The following is a 16,068-nucleotide window of genomic DNA, read 5'->3' as shown; positions in this document are numbered from 1 at the left end:
AGGTGATCATGTGACTTTTACCATTCCATTCATGTAACATATCAAATGTACTGATGTGTATATGTGGAAGCACCCTTGAATCTAGGGATAAATCACATTAAATCATGGGATTCAATCCTTTCAACGTGTTTTTGAATTTGTTTCATTGGTATTAGTTGAACATTCTTACACCTATTCATTGAGGACTTTTGCCTATATGTTCACCCAGGTTGTATCAGTCTACTGTATTTTCCGGTTCATATACTATCTTTGCTTGGCTTTTGTATCAGAGTAATGCTAGTGCCATGAAATGAGTTTGGACATATTTTCTCTCTTTCAATCTTTTAGAAAAATTTGAAAAAAATTGTCCTTAGTTCTTTGATAGAATTTATCAATGAAGCTATCAGATCTTGGACTTTTCTTTTTAATTATTGATGTAATCTTCTTACTTGTTATTATTTCATTTGTATTTTTTACACCTTCATGATTCGGTCTTGGTAAGTTGACTGTCTGCAGGTATTCATCCATTTCTTCCAGGTTTTCCAATTCAATGATATTTAATTATTAATAATTGCCTCTTATGATCCTTTGTATTTTGATGGCATCATTTAATATGTCTCCTTTATTCAGTTCTGATTTTATTTTTTTGAGACTTTTCTCATTTTTCTTTAGACTAGGTAAGAGTTTGTCAGTTTTATTTATATTTTCAAAAACAACTTTTAGTTTGGGTAATGAATGTATAATATTGGTTTTCTAGTAACTACTTCATTTATTCCTGCTGTGATCTTTATTCTTCCTTTTTCTAGCTGGTTCCTTGTGATGTAACATTAGGTTGTTCATTTGGGATCCCTCTTTCTTCCTTTTTGCAATGTTGAGAATAGAACCTAGGATTTTGTGCATGCTAGGCATGTGCCCTACCATTGGGCTAGATCTTACTTCCTAGACATGTAGGTTATTACTTCCTAGACATGTAGATTATTACTTGAGATTGTTTTTGTCACATACCATAATTTTTGGTATGTTGTGTTTCCATTTTCATTTTTTTCAAAATATTTTCAATTTCGCTTTTGATTATTTCTTTGACATATTTATTCACATTTGTTATTTTTCAAATATACACAAATTTTCCATTTTTCTCCCTTGAACTAAGTAACTGTTTCATTCTTTTGGTGAAAAAACATACTTGATATGATTTCAGTCTTTTTCGGTTTATTTTATTGTCTAATATATAATCTACCCTGGAAAATGTTCCTCATTTACACAAGAAGAATACATATTGTATTTCTATTGGATAGATACTCCAAATATACCTGTTATGTCCACTTGATCCAAATATGAACCTCAATATTTCCTTACGGATTTTCTGCCTGAATGATCTATCCCTTGTTGGAAGTATTGAAGTCTCCTATTACTATTTTGCTGTTTATTTCTCTCTTCTGATCTGTCATATTTGCTTTATATATTTAAGTGCCCCAATACTGCCTGCATGTTTATTTTCAGCTTTTCTATACTACTTATAGATAAATTGACCCCATTATCATTATGACTATCTTTTTCTCTACTGACAATTTTGGACATAAATTCTATTTTCTCTAATTAAGTATAACCATCCCTACTCTTTTTTGTTTTTTCTTTTCATTTACATAGACTATTTTCTTCCATCTTGGCACTTTACTTTTAGCATAAAGCTAACTCAAATCTCTTTTAATAGACAACATGTATTTGAGTTTTGCTTTTTAATCCATTCAGTCACTCTATATTTTAGGATTGGAGAAATTAATTCATTTACATTCAGGTAATTATTGATAAGTAAAGATTTAACAGTTGTGATTTTGTTCATTGTTTTAATTTTTGAGATCTTTTTCCCTTTTGTCTTTTTTTCTTTTCTTTTCTGATTTGATGATTTTCTATATAGTCCTTTCATTTAACTAATTATTGAAGTTAAATTATTTTAATAATTTTGTCTGTTACTCTTTATAAAAGAAGACATAGTGATTTTCTTATCACTATTAAAGAATTAGAATACTTTGAATTTAACTATATACTTACTTTTACTATTGAGTTTTGTATTTTTATATTGCTAGTGGACTTTCATTTCAGCTTGAAGAATTCCCTTTAGCATTTCATGCTAGCATTTTAGAATGAACTGTCTCAGCTTTTGTTTGGGAAAATATCTCTCCTTCATTTCTGATTGACAACCTTGTACAGAATCTTCATTTGTAGCTTTTTTATGCTTTATTTTTTCAGCACTTTGATACATTCATTCTCATTCTCTCTCTCTCTCTCTCTCTCTCTCTCTCTCTCTCTCTCTCTCTCTCTCCTGACCTCCAAAATATATGCTGAGAAATCTGCTGATAGCCTTATAAGGAGTTCCTTGTATGTGATTATTTTCTTTTCATTGTTCCTCCCAAGATTTTTTAATTTTTTATATTTTATTATATTATATCCTGGAGTAGACATTTTTGGGTTGAGTTGATTAGAGACCTTTGAGATTCCTGTTCCTAGATGTTTGCAACTTTCCCCAGTTTTGAGAAATGCTCAGTCATCATTTCTTTAAGCCTCTTTCCCTTAATATTCTCCCCAAATCCCAGAGGCTTCCTATATTCCTTTCTATTCTTTTTTCTTTCATCTCCTTTAACTGGACATTTTCAAATTGTTGGTCTTCAAATTCACAGATTGTTTATTCTGTTTAATCAGTTCTGGTGTTCTCCCTATCACATTTTTTTTTATATATAACAGCACAAACCTGTTCATTCAATTGAGCTAAAAGAAACTAGTAAATTTCTCTTGTATTTTTCATTTATTTGTTGCACTCTTCAGGTTCAGTTTCTATTTGGCTCTTTTATTATATCTTTGGTTTTTTTCATGATTTTCTTAATTTTCTTTGAATTGTCTCTTCACATTCTCTTGTAGTTTACTGAACACAAATATTTTGAAATTATTTGCAAAGAATTTCCTCAATCTTTGTCTTCTTTACTATCAATTGATAAAGAATTCTGTGCTTCTTTGGTGGTGTTATGTCTCCTTTGTTCATCATGTTTTTTGTTGCTCTTCATTAATGTCTGAATATTTGATGAAGCAGCCAACTCTTCTGGGCTTTATTAACTGGTTTCAGTGGGGGGGTGGACCTTGTTTTTTGTGTAGGTATGAGGATGCCATCGGGGTAAGATGTGATGGTTCTTGCTCTGGAGAAAGCAATGGTATACTCCCCTTACAGCTGTATTGGCTGATACCAGTATGATGCAGATTGCAGGCATTCTCAATGGCCACTGCTGTGGGTATCCCAGCAATGCCAAGGGTCCTCAGTAACAAAGACTGCTGGGGTCTTCCTGTCTCTCTCTCTCTCATTAGGGAATCCATGGACAAGGATTTCCAGCTAGATGTTGGGTCTGGCTCATAGGTAGATTTACATTGTCAGTGGCACCGGTGTCTGATGCACTGTGCCAGGAGAACAGTCCCAGAACCAGGTCCTAGACCATGGCTCTGGCACCAGTGTGGCAGCAGCACTAATGCCTGGAATATAGACACTCTTCCTGCTGTATTGCAACCATGTGTAAGGTTTAGCTACTGTAGAACACCTAGAGAACTAGGGTCCAGAGCAAATGCAACAGCAGAGCTAAAACAGCTTCAGGACCTGGAGCATGGGGCTAGCTCACTGGAGGAGCAGCACCAGTGTCTGGAACACAAGGCACTTTCAAAGGCCACAGATTTGGGGCCAGGAATTCAGTATTAGGGGCACGGGCGTCTGAGGCTCAGATCCACGTGCTACTGTCAAGGATACAGTCTGGAGGGTAAATATAAAAAAGCAGTATAGGTACAGTTTTGGGGTCCAGGGAGGGCACTGGCTTTCTATGGAGGTGACACAGATATCAGAGAAGCAGACAATTACTGAGAGCCAGAGGAGTCAATCCCTGTGCTGTGGGTGTCCACAGATCAACCAGGCTCCACAACCCAGAGCAAAGCAAGTTTGCAGCAGCAGTGGCTCCAGTGTCCAAAGTGCAAGCATATATTGTGCTGCCACTGAGATGAGGTCTGGAACATGGGCATACACTGAGTAACCATGGAGCCAGTTCTGAAGTGCAGTTATGTGGAGCAGCCAAAGTTCCAGGGCCTTGGGTACAGTGTCCTTGGTGTCAGTGTAGTACAACAGTAGCTTTTTCTTTTGGAAGAATGCCACAACAGCATTTCCTTCTTGAGACACTTAAAGAGGGAAGGGCAACAAACAAAAAGTACTGAAGTCTGCTGCAAGGGGATGGAGAATGCTGTGGCACCCATTTTTTAACTGATACTTCATATTCTCATCCTCTCACTTTATTCTCAGCCACGTTCACACATCTCAGTATGCTCATCTCCACAGCCATCCTTCCTGCGAAGTTATTCCCTTCACTGCATTTTGTTTGTGTTTCTTTGTTTGTTCTACTATGTCACTGCACATTTTTAATTGTACCCTCCTGTTCCTCCAAGGCTATTTTCATTCAAAGACAGTTGACTATCTGCTCTTTTGAGAATATGAAGACAGAGCCCTCCTACTCCACCATCTTGCTGACGTTATGACAACAAAAATTTTTGTGTGTTTTGCTTCCATGGTACTGAGAATTGAACTCAGGACTTTTGCGTTGAGCTACATTTCCATCACTTTTTAAATTTTATTTACTTATTAATTGTGGTACTTCTGTATTTCTTAACAAAAGTGAAAAAATATAACAAGCTATCCAAAATGTTCATAGTTATTACTCTACAGGTAAGTATAGGGAGTATGGCTCTTTGCTCTCTTATTTTTGCAATTTGAATTATTTTCAAAATAAGTTGTTGTATGTCCATCATTTTTGGTCTGAGACTGTAACGGCACAGGTAGAGTCATAGACAAACTAACAATTTGACAAATTTCTAAGAAGAAAATAAATAAGAATATCTCATCCTCAGATACACAGAGACCCCCCAACATGCTGCATCATAAAACAACACTTAGCTGTTGGCTGTGAGAGGTGATAGAGAAACATTTTCAGTTTATATCATATCTCTATATTGTGTATCATTTTAACATCATCTAAATTACCATAAGGTTTCTTTCTGACAACAAAATTAACCAAAGTTGAGTAGTGAAATATGTTTTATTTAAAGGGAGAAAATATCAGTACTAAGCTATCTAGTAGAAATCAATGACACCATGCCAAATGTAAGCATTCAATGACTATGAAAATAGTTTAAAGGCTATATGTACAATATAAACAGACAAAATAACTTGAACTTACAATTGAAACCTACAAAATTCTAAAAGATATCATTTGAATTCTCAAAGGCCTGGCACCAGAAACCATACTCTTGAAAGCTAAGGAAATAAATTCATACAATAGAAAGATAAAATCAACCAAACAAGAGTCTTGTGTAACCCAGAAAGAGATATAAAATTGATATGTCAAAATGGAGAATGAAATATAGAAACTATCAAAACCAATGGAAGGAAAAAATGCATGAGAAGATAAGAAAATTCTGCGTGAAAATTGTAGAAAGATTCATTGAAAATGTCAAATACTTCAAGATGGCCATATAAAAATACATGCTGTTTCTCTGAGGAAAAAGACTGCTCCATATCAGCAGAAAATTGAGGATTTGTAAATTCATATGCAGCTTATAGAATGCCATTTAAATAGGTTTTCACTCCTTCTCTGTTTGAGTATCTGCAGTCTAGTTAACTGAGGTTGAGAGAATATTCCCTCACACCTGAAGCACACTGACTCTCAAAGATTATCATGGGGGCTGGGATTTAGCTCAGTGGCACCACGCCTGCCTTACAAGCACAAGGTCCTGAGTTCAATCCCTGTTACCAAAAAAAAAAAAAGATTATCATGGGCTCTAAGGCCCAGGTTTGCAGGGTGAGTGTTTGAGACGTCATTTTTATCTCCTCAGTACTTATTGTGCCATTTCATTGATAATAGGTTATTGATAAATTTATGAAAAAAGTAAAATCAGGACTGCTACAGAAAAGATATCTTTATACCATCTTAATAATCAAATGTGTTCCAAAATAAATTAAACTGTTGATAGTGAGGCAACAGCAGACACTAGATTAACCATACGATTATATTTGAGAGATCTGTTATTATATGTCTTATTCTAACATGGAATATGCAAATATTTTGTGCTCAGGAAATAGAAGCTTTATCAGCAGAGAGCTGTTGCAGAATAATAAAAGAAGCTTCTTTTAAGAGAATCAGGTAACAGACTACTACATCTTGTGAGACCTTCAACAAGCCACTTTAACCCCTTGGACTTTGGTTTCCCCATTTCAAAAAGAAGACTATTAAACTAGAGCCTTAAGGTCCCCTCTAGCTCTTTGTATTGTGAATTCATCAAAATGCTAAACCTATGATATTCATAACAATACTTTCTTTAAAATAGCTTTCCTTCTCAGGAGTAATAAGGAAAACAAACTAAGAAATAAGCATCTCCCACAACAGCCTAACAGAACTTTCCTTACTAGGTAGTGATGCAGTGACAATGGTGGTAGAGCTATATGAACTTGGGGGATGCAAAATCATTGCTTCCCAATTTAGTGTGCATGAAAAGACCCATTAGAGAATAGTGGAGCTCAGATGTGGAACAGCTACAAGGCTGAGTTAACAGAAGAGCACTACCACATTGTGGCTATTCTTCCACAAAGACATACTACCAGACTGGTAATAGATGCAAAAGAGTAGAAATAAAAATCCATGATCTTTGTCCTGTTTGTCTGCTTTACCTCTACCCTGTCTCATTCTTTGGAAAGCCGACTCAATAGAACGTATGTTTTGAAACCACCAGCTCTGCTCAAACAGGGTAATAATTCCTTGTCCTGCACAGGTATGCAACGCTAGATACTGAAAATGCCAAGGAAAATAGACAGTGGAACCAAAATGGTATTAGCTGAAATTAATGTGGAAAAGCACAAAGAATTGCCTAAAACTTTCAACTTGGAAGTACATATCCATTCAATGTATCTGCATGCAGAATAGAAATCTACAACCTTCCATGGGTTTCAACATTTCAAATTGCCTTTGCTAAATCATAAATAGTTCCATAATATAAGAATTTCATGAAACATGAACCACTGATATAAAACATGTTTTTTCTAACTAATCCTTTCTATTAACCCATTATTTATATATCACAAATGAAGAAATACCCTATATAATTTCTTGGCAAAGAATGAGACTTTATAGAGTCTTTGCACATAAATAAGCCCATATCTTTGCAACTCAATCCTCTGTTATTACAAATGAAGACTCTCAAGAGTCTAGATTTTATTTTTTAACTTTGATCATTAACTTTTTCTTTTACATGTTTGATTAAACTTAATGAGTTAGCTAAATTAATAAAGTGTGATGTCCAATTAAGTATGTAAAATGACAATTAATTATTCAGAGCATTTCTCTGTTGATTGATTATACTGTATTTATCAGAGTAGAAGAATTTAAATGATGTAAATCTTTTGGCATAAAATTTTAAAATTCTGAGAGTTTAATTCAAAGAAAATGATCATTTTGCATAAGTGAACTTTGTTCATCCATTCAGAGAATGAGCCTGTTGAGTGGTCAAAAAATTAAGGAAAACATCCCAGAAACAAGTTACTAGTCAATTAGAAAATGTCCTCTATCATTGAATGCTTCATCTAGGAGCTCCCTAATTATGTAGAACATTGTCTGCAGCTATTATCTCAAATCTAAGAAGTACATCATAAGCTACCTCTGCATTAGAAACAATATGAAGTTTAGAGGTTGAAAAAGAAGCTGGAAATGAGAAAATATAAGTAATTTTGAATGTAGGGAAATTCCTAAATCCCTTTATTCATTTTTGGTAATATCTCAAGTTCTCCCTCCAAAGCACCTACCTGCCACAGGAAGCCTGTGAACTTTCATAGATCACCTCAATAATAATAAGCCATCAAACAGACTTCTCCAATGGTCCTGGTAGAAACTGTGCAGGATTTCCAAGGAGAATAAAATCCATTTACATCACCTCAGTGACTGAAATTAACCAACCAGATAAAATTAGAACCAAACGCCTGTTAAAGCATAAATAGCTCAGAAATGAGGAAAAGTAGAAGAGAAAAAAAGCAAACGACAAGAGTACTCAAAGCTATCATTTCCAAATAATATCTACATTTAGAAAAGTCTAAATGATCCAGATTATTGGAAAGATTACCATTAGACGTTGGAGAACACCATTCAGTGAATATAGGCAGTAGAGGGATGATAATGAGAAACACCACAGTATTTTCTTCCATATTTCACAGAGGTTTCCTTATGTTGACACATTGAGAAGAGTAACAAATATACTCACTGGGCACAGCAACACAGAGCCAACTCTGTCCTTGGGACATCCACACATACAGTTACGAGAATGAAGTCACCATTATTTCTTCTTAAATATTACCAAACAGTTGAGAGTCATTAACAAAAAAAAATGTATTCAATTAAGAAGATATTCAATATTTGCAGGCTCATCAAAAAGACACCTGAGAATCTTGTTCATTTAACCAGTTAATGAATATAAGCAGCATGTGTTAACTACAGGTGGCTGTTGACAACAGAACATTTTTGAGTTGTTTGTCTTTATGGTGTCTAAACCAGAACATAAAAGCAAATGATCATGACAACTATTTTATATATTCAAGTAAAATATTCACCAAGCACATTGAATGAATCCAGCTCTCCACATCCCAACTATATAACCTTGAAGTTTATATAAGAAGTTTTCACAACTGCTCAAGTGAAAAATAACAAACTTACAGAGGTCAAAAGCATACTTTGGCTCCTACACATGAGACACCATTGTTGAGTCCTCAAAATAGGTTAAAACAAAATATTCTCAATTAAAGTGAAATTCACTGACTAGCTCAGACACTGAAATTAATGGGCACCTACTCATCTCAAGTAGACTAGTAGGAGTAGATCCTTCCTCCTCATTATCTAAGCTGCCTGCTATTGCAATGTGGCTCACTTTGCAATGGTGCAAATTCTACAAGTGGTACAGAATGGAGCTGGCATGAGGCAGATGAGGAAATCATGTAACTGCATTGCCCCAGTTCTGCCTATAGCCCTCCTCTGCCTGTTTCCTTCCTCCTAACCCCCATAGATTAGATCAATCTGTTTTTTTCTCCCTTCATCACTGCTACCTTCTTATTTCACAAATGCAGAAAAATAATCCATTGCTTTCACCATAAACATTTTGAAAGACTTAAAAAAAGTTCATTGCTTTCCTGGTTGCCAAACATAAACTGCTGAGAGCAAATAGAATAAATTATCTGCAGAGTACAGGCTTGCATTCCTACACACTTGTCACTGTTACTTGAACATTATATTTAAATGAATCAGATTTGAATATTTAAAGAAAGAGCAAGCAAAAGAAATGTTGTATTCTTATTATTATAACTGATTCTAGTGTTGGTGTTCTCTGTCCAGCTTAGAGTCTCTCGAACATAGACTAAATGTTATCTTAAACATACAAACACCTGGAGCAAGGAGTCTCTTATTAGAAGCATAGATTCAGGAGCTCCCACCACCTGGGCCAGAATCTCATGGTGAGGACCATAGGAATCTTTACTGCCAATAAACATCCTCTGTAATTCTAATAAGCTGAAGTCTGAAACACAGTTAAGTCAAAGAACATTTACTCACTCCTAGAAATAAATACAAAAGAAAAAAACTAAAGAGATGTCAGCACTAATGAAGGAACAAAGAATGATTATATTTCATAAAATTACAAAGATACAAAAGAAGTTAGGGCCGGGAATGTGACTCAGTGGCACTGCACCTGCCTGGCAAGCACAAGGTCCTGAGTTCGATCCTCCATGCCGAAAAAAAAAGCAGTAAACTTGAAAAATTATGCTGAGTTTACACTACTCCACATACACCTTATACTTATCCTTTAGTACAGCTCTCACCAGTGTCTTCCATCATATTGTACACTCTAGTTGGGATCTGAGATGCACCTCCAAGGCCCATATGTTAAAGACTTAATCCCCACCTTGGAGCTATTGAGAGATGGTTGAAAGTTTAATAAATCAGGCTTAGTGGGAGCTACTGGGACTTTGGGGACACACCCTTTTGAGGATTGTTGAACCACAGTTTCTTCTTATTTTTTCTGTTGTTCCTGGCCATGATGAGAACAGGGCTTTTGTGCTGCCATGTGCTCCTATCATGATGTACAGTCTTGCCGTAGGTCAAAAAAGCAATCAGACTGTCAAACTACGGATTAATACTTCTAAAACTATGAACCAAAATGAACCTTTCCTCTTTTTAAGTTGATTATCTCAGATGTTGTGTTAGAATAACAGAAGGCTAACATGTTATATTTGATATAGGTACTTTGCCTACTTGACTATAAGTTATTAGGAAGCAGTAATAGTGTCATCTTTTATTTTCTTAGTCCAAAAGTAGTGTCACTAACATGTACCAAAATGAAGGAATGAGAGAATAAATATTTGTCTAGTAAGTAAACTTATTCAAATATAGGAGTTGTTTTGAGAAACCATTAAAGTTATCAAAATAGCAATATATCATATTTCATTGAATTTAGCATGCTACTGATTATAACATCCCATTATTTTATGTAATATTAAGAAAGAAAAACTGTGGAAAGTAAATATGACACCACCATTGATTATAAGATGCATTCTACTTTTGAGTATGATAAAATGCACCATACTTGAAAATTCAGTGAAAATGTCTTACTGTTAATGAAATAGGTAATGTATTATATGACACTATGGTAGCCATAAAGAGTAAACACAGCTCCACAGGAAATGGTTTTCTTTACTATATTGTCTATTCATTCCTGTTTCCTACTATTACCATGTAAAGGAGGTAGTGAGAATATTTCACCTCAGAAACCACAATATGAGGATTTCTACAGAAAGATACTTTTCTCATTGAACACTGTCCAAAGTAAGTATATAAAACTCAGTGTGAAATGTAGGTCTCGATGGACACTGACTCACCGATCACCCAAATAGGTCAATTTTATCTCCATCCAGCATGAATTTGTTTAGGCCACAAAGCTCTTGTCATATGATTCTAAAATTGTATTCATTGTTTAAATGGAAGTAATAAAATAGGTGGGTGGGCCATTGATTGAAGCCATCTATTTAAATGAATTTCAAACCTAATTAGGAGACTAATCATCCATCAGATCTTAGTTGGTGTACAACACGTCATGTATGGTTAATAATGATTTATTCTAAAATCCTTCATTCGAATTGCTTTGTTCTCCATTTCCAACCAGCCAAATCATAAAAGGATGCTTTGATTCTGAGAATGCTCTCCTTTTTAATCATTTTCTACTAAATGTGCAGAAATTTTTAAACATCTTAAAGTAAAACTCAATGTTAGAAAAATGAAAACCAAGAAGATTTGCTGTTTAAAGCTCTCCCTAGAGCCTTATATGTGGCACAGAATTGGAGCAGTAAATTCTAGCCACATTTACCAAACACAAAGTACTACATTGGTAATTATCAATATTTTAACACAAAAAGAGCATTGTGAGGGTCAAACCTTTCACAAGCCTACATAGTATGGTAACAAATAAACTCTTCTAATATAAATAATTTCCTTAAGTAAAGTTTTTGAGGTGCATGGGGACAAAAACAGTAAGGAGTTAAATTAGTTTTTGTTCAACTGGCCCTATAAAGAGATAAAATTATGATGTCAAGGAAATAAAAAACAGATAATCCCTCTGTTAGAAAACTCACTGAAATCAACTCTGGCAGACAGAGCTTAAGAGTTTGATCTCTTAAATAGCAGAATTTACAGGGATGCACCTAGTCAAGGAGAACGAAGAGAGGTCACAGGGAACCCTAGTACTTATGTTCTGAGATACACCCTGCCTTCCCAGCTGAAGGTCTGACTGCATTCAAGAAAGTAAGAGAATATGACTCTCTTCTTATGCTCCACTGGATCTTTCCATTTTTTCAAAGTCCTGTAGTACCATATGTTAAGCTTTCTTTATCTGCCTTTCTGCCAACCTCAGATATTATTCTGCATTCATGAAATCAATATCCTTGTCTCATTTAAGTAACTTTAGAAAGAAAATTGGTAATCTGAATTTGATTGCCAGCCTACCACTGACCCCTTTTTGAATTCTTAACCTAGTCTCTCTAGTTTCTGAGCCTCCCCATTTTCATCATGCCATTACAAGCATGGTGATGCCTACTTCAGTAATGTCTTACACACATAAAGGAAGACAGTGTATGTGAATACCTAACAGTATATTGGACATGTAGATTGACTCTCATTCAACACATTTAAGAGGCTACTTATTACTCTGTGTCACTTGAACTGGTTTAGTATCCAGGTGAGCTGCACCTGCCCTTTTATAGCTTAAATTCTACCAGTGGGACGATTAAATAATTAGTTATAAGTTATATTAGTGCTCTGATGATAAGATTACAGTGAGCTTTGTGAGACAGTTGTACTGGTCTACCAGGAGGCTGGAAAAGTTATTAAAAGGCATGTAAAATGGCTCAGGCAAATAGCAGGAAAAATTGTTCCAACAGAGAAAAGTTTTGAGCAAAGGTAGTATTAATTTCAAAAAGTGGCAGAAGCTGTGTTTATATAAAATTGGTAGCTTTAAAACACTACATATGCAAAGTAAAGGCTGAAATAGAAAATAAGGACTGCTTAATGAGTTTGGACTTTGTTATTGAGCCATGGGAAACAAATAAAGGCTTTTAAATCAACACGAGTGGCATGAATCAAGTTCAAGAGTGATCACTCCTATTGAAAATGATATCAGAAAATGGACAGACATCCCCTGCTCCTGGGTAGGAAGGATTAATGCAGTGAAAATGGCCATACTTCCAAAACTGGTATGTAGATTCAATGCAATTCCAATTGAGATCCCACCAGCATACTTCATGGACCTTGAGAAAACAATCCAAAAATTCATTTGGAACAAGAAGAGATCCAGAATAGCAAAAACAATTCTAGGTAACAGAGACATGCCAGGGGGTATCACAATCCCCAACCTGCAACAATACTACAAAGCTACTGTGATAAAAACAGTATAGTACTGGCAAAGAAACAGACTTGAGGACCAGTGGAACAGAGTAGAAGATGCAGAAACAATGCCAGACACACTCAGCCATCTCATCTTCAATACAGGAGCCAAATACCCTCACTGGAGGAAAGATAGCCTCTTTAATAAATGGTGCTGGAAAAATTGGATTTCAACTTGCCAAAGACTAAAACTAGACCTATATCTCTCACTATGCACTAAACTAAAATCAAAATGGATTAAAGATCTAAATATTACAATAGAAACACTGAACCAGCTGGAACAGAGGTTAGGTAGAACTCTTGAAAACATTGGTGTAGGAAAAGATTTTATGAACAAAACCTCAGTTGCCCATGAATTAGCACAAACAATCAACAAGTGGGATCTCTTCTTATTAAAAGGTTTCTTCACAGCAAGAGAAACCACTAGCAGTGTGAAGAGACAACCCACAATGTGGGAAAAAATATTCACCTGCTTTTCCTCAGACAAAGGTCTACTATCTGAAATCTATAAAGAACTTAAAAAGATCAGACCTCCCAAATGTAAAGACCCAATCCGAAAATGGGCGTCTGAAACAAACAGACATTTCTCAGACAAAGAAGTAGAAATAGCAAATAAGTACATGAAAAAATGTTCAACATCACTGGTCATTCGAGAGACGCAAATGAAAACAATGCTGAGATTCCACCTCACTCCAGAAAGAATGGCTGCTATCATGAACTCAACCAATAACATATGCTGGCGGGGCTGTGGGGAAAGAGGAACCCTGCTCCACTGCTGGTGGGAGTGTAGACTGGTGCAACCACTGTGGAAATCAGTATGGAGATACCTCAAAGAACTACGACTAGAAATCCCACTTGACCCCGCTCTTCCACTGCTGGGGAATCTTCCCCAAAGAATTAAAAGAATCATACCACAGTGATATATGTGCACCTATGTTCATAGCAGCACAGTTTGTGATAGCTAAAACTTGGAAACAGCCCAAATGCCCATCAAATGGAGACTGGATAAAGAAAATGTGGTATTTTTATAAAATGGAGTACTATTCAGCCATCAAAAATGAGAAATTAGAGACATTTATAGCTAAGTGGATGCACATTGAGGCAATACTCTTAAGTGAAATAAATGGGACACACATGTATAAATACCAAAAAGTTTCTCTGGTGTGAGAAACTGAAAGTGTAAATAAGGACTAAAATGTATAATAGGTAATGTGAAATAGGAAGAAAAGAGGCAAAGGGGACGGAAGTGGGAGGGCTAGGGGAAAGGATAGAAGGGAATGTGATTAATATGAGAAAATGGAAAGATAGGAACAAAATCTTTGTAAATAGGGAGGACTGGAGGGGTTGAAGGGAGGGCTGGGCAAGGGTGAAAAATAGGAACCAAGAGAGATTATGTAAAGGTGCAAATTTCCAATGATGAATGTCATTATATTGAATACCTAGAATATACGAATGATTAAAATGAATAATCGATAACGCAAAATAGGAAGAAAAGGGTCCTAAGGGGTTGGGGTAGTGGGAGGGGCAAGGGAAAGGAAAGAAGGGAAAGGAAAAATGCTAAGAAATTGGAAAAATGGAAATAATGTCTTTGTAAATAGAGAAGGCTGGAGGAGATGAAGGGAGGGCTAGGAATGGGGAAAAAATAAGAACCAAGATGCATTATGTAAAGGTACAATTCCCAATGAGAAACATAATCATGTTGTATTCCTAAAATGTACCAATAAAAGAATTTAACAACAAAAAAAAAAGAGTAAGGGATTTCTGAATAATCTGAAATGGTTATTTTAAAAAATAAAAATTGAAGGAAAATATGACAAAAATACATGGCTTTGTATTTGTAGTGGTATACTAGTGGACACAGTATTTTCTGAACTTTCTGTATTTCATAAGTGTCTCATAATTAAAAACTGAAAAGAAAGAAAGAAAAAAAAGAAGAATGATCACTCCTGCTTTAGTTTGACAAACAGGTTGCAAAGGACTGCAGGAAGGGCTTCCAGGGGAAAGACAGTTGTATCATCCAGAAAGGACTGGATGGACACATGGCCTGGGTGGAAACAACTGTGGATAGATGGAGACAGATATGTAAAAGTAATAAGGGAAGAATAAAACGATACTTGATAATTTATTTGGCATGCTTGTGGGTAGAAAGGAGGAGGCAGAAAAGAGCTGATAAAAATTAAGAAGTCAAGGACTCAGACTTCAACAACTGTGTGAATGACAGGAATATTCATTGGGAAAAATTAGGTCTATAAAAGCTAAATTTGTTAGCTTTAGACCTAAATTAGGTCTATAATGGAGACCAAATGAAAAGGACTACAAGAACACTAAGAGAGAAGTTAAAGATTCTGTTGGAGAGATTTCAGAAAGGCTTCTCAGAGGTGATGATATTTGAGCTGGGTCCTTGAGAACGAACAGGAATTATCTCCTGGGAAAGGACACCATGACTGCAGTAATTGAAATTACTTAGTGCACTCCAAAAAAGACAAGATAATAAGATTATCAACTACTTTTCTAGGTGAGCAGTTATCTCGTTTGTTCATTTCATTGCCTCACAAGAACAAGTCCAAGGGTGATTCTACAGCAACCTCATTAGGAAATAAGCACACTGCCCACTTACTTGCAGTATAAAAGTTCCAGGTGGGAAAGATGAGCATGTAGCATAGAGAGGATCTGCTGGAGTTACCCAACAAGAACACTGCAGAAAAAACAGGCATCAGTCACTGGATGAAAGACATAAGAGGCACCTTTCTAAGCATCCAAGGAATCTTAGCCAGGATACTCACTTGGGTCTTATCCTTTTCTGAGATACTCACCAAGATCATTCTATTGATTCTTTGCTAGTCCTCTAGTAACTTCCTCACTTCTCCTTCCCTCATTCTAATCTCATGGCAGTCTTTTTCTCTAACCACTTCCAGTGTCCCTCAAAGGAAGACTGTTCAATTTTTTTTCCAAGATTATTTGCTTTTTGCCACATTATTCTTTTAAAAGATATTAAATCCAAGTATATAATGATAATATTTGTTTTTTATCTTCTTAATGCAGTGGAGTAAAAGTG

This window comes from Heterocephalus glaber, unplaced genomic scaffold, assembly GCF_053883595.1.
Source record: "Heterocephalus glaber isolate CG9 unplaced genomic scaffold, H.glaber_assembly_v1.0 deba00001442, whole genome shotgun sequence".
NCBI lineage: Eukaryota > Metazoa > Chordata > Mammalia > Rodentia > Bathyergidae > Heterocephalus > Heterocephalus glaber.
The sequence above is the reverse complement of the archived record's forward strand: the minus strand, read 5'-3'. Positions refer to the sequence as shown.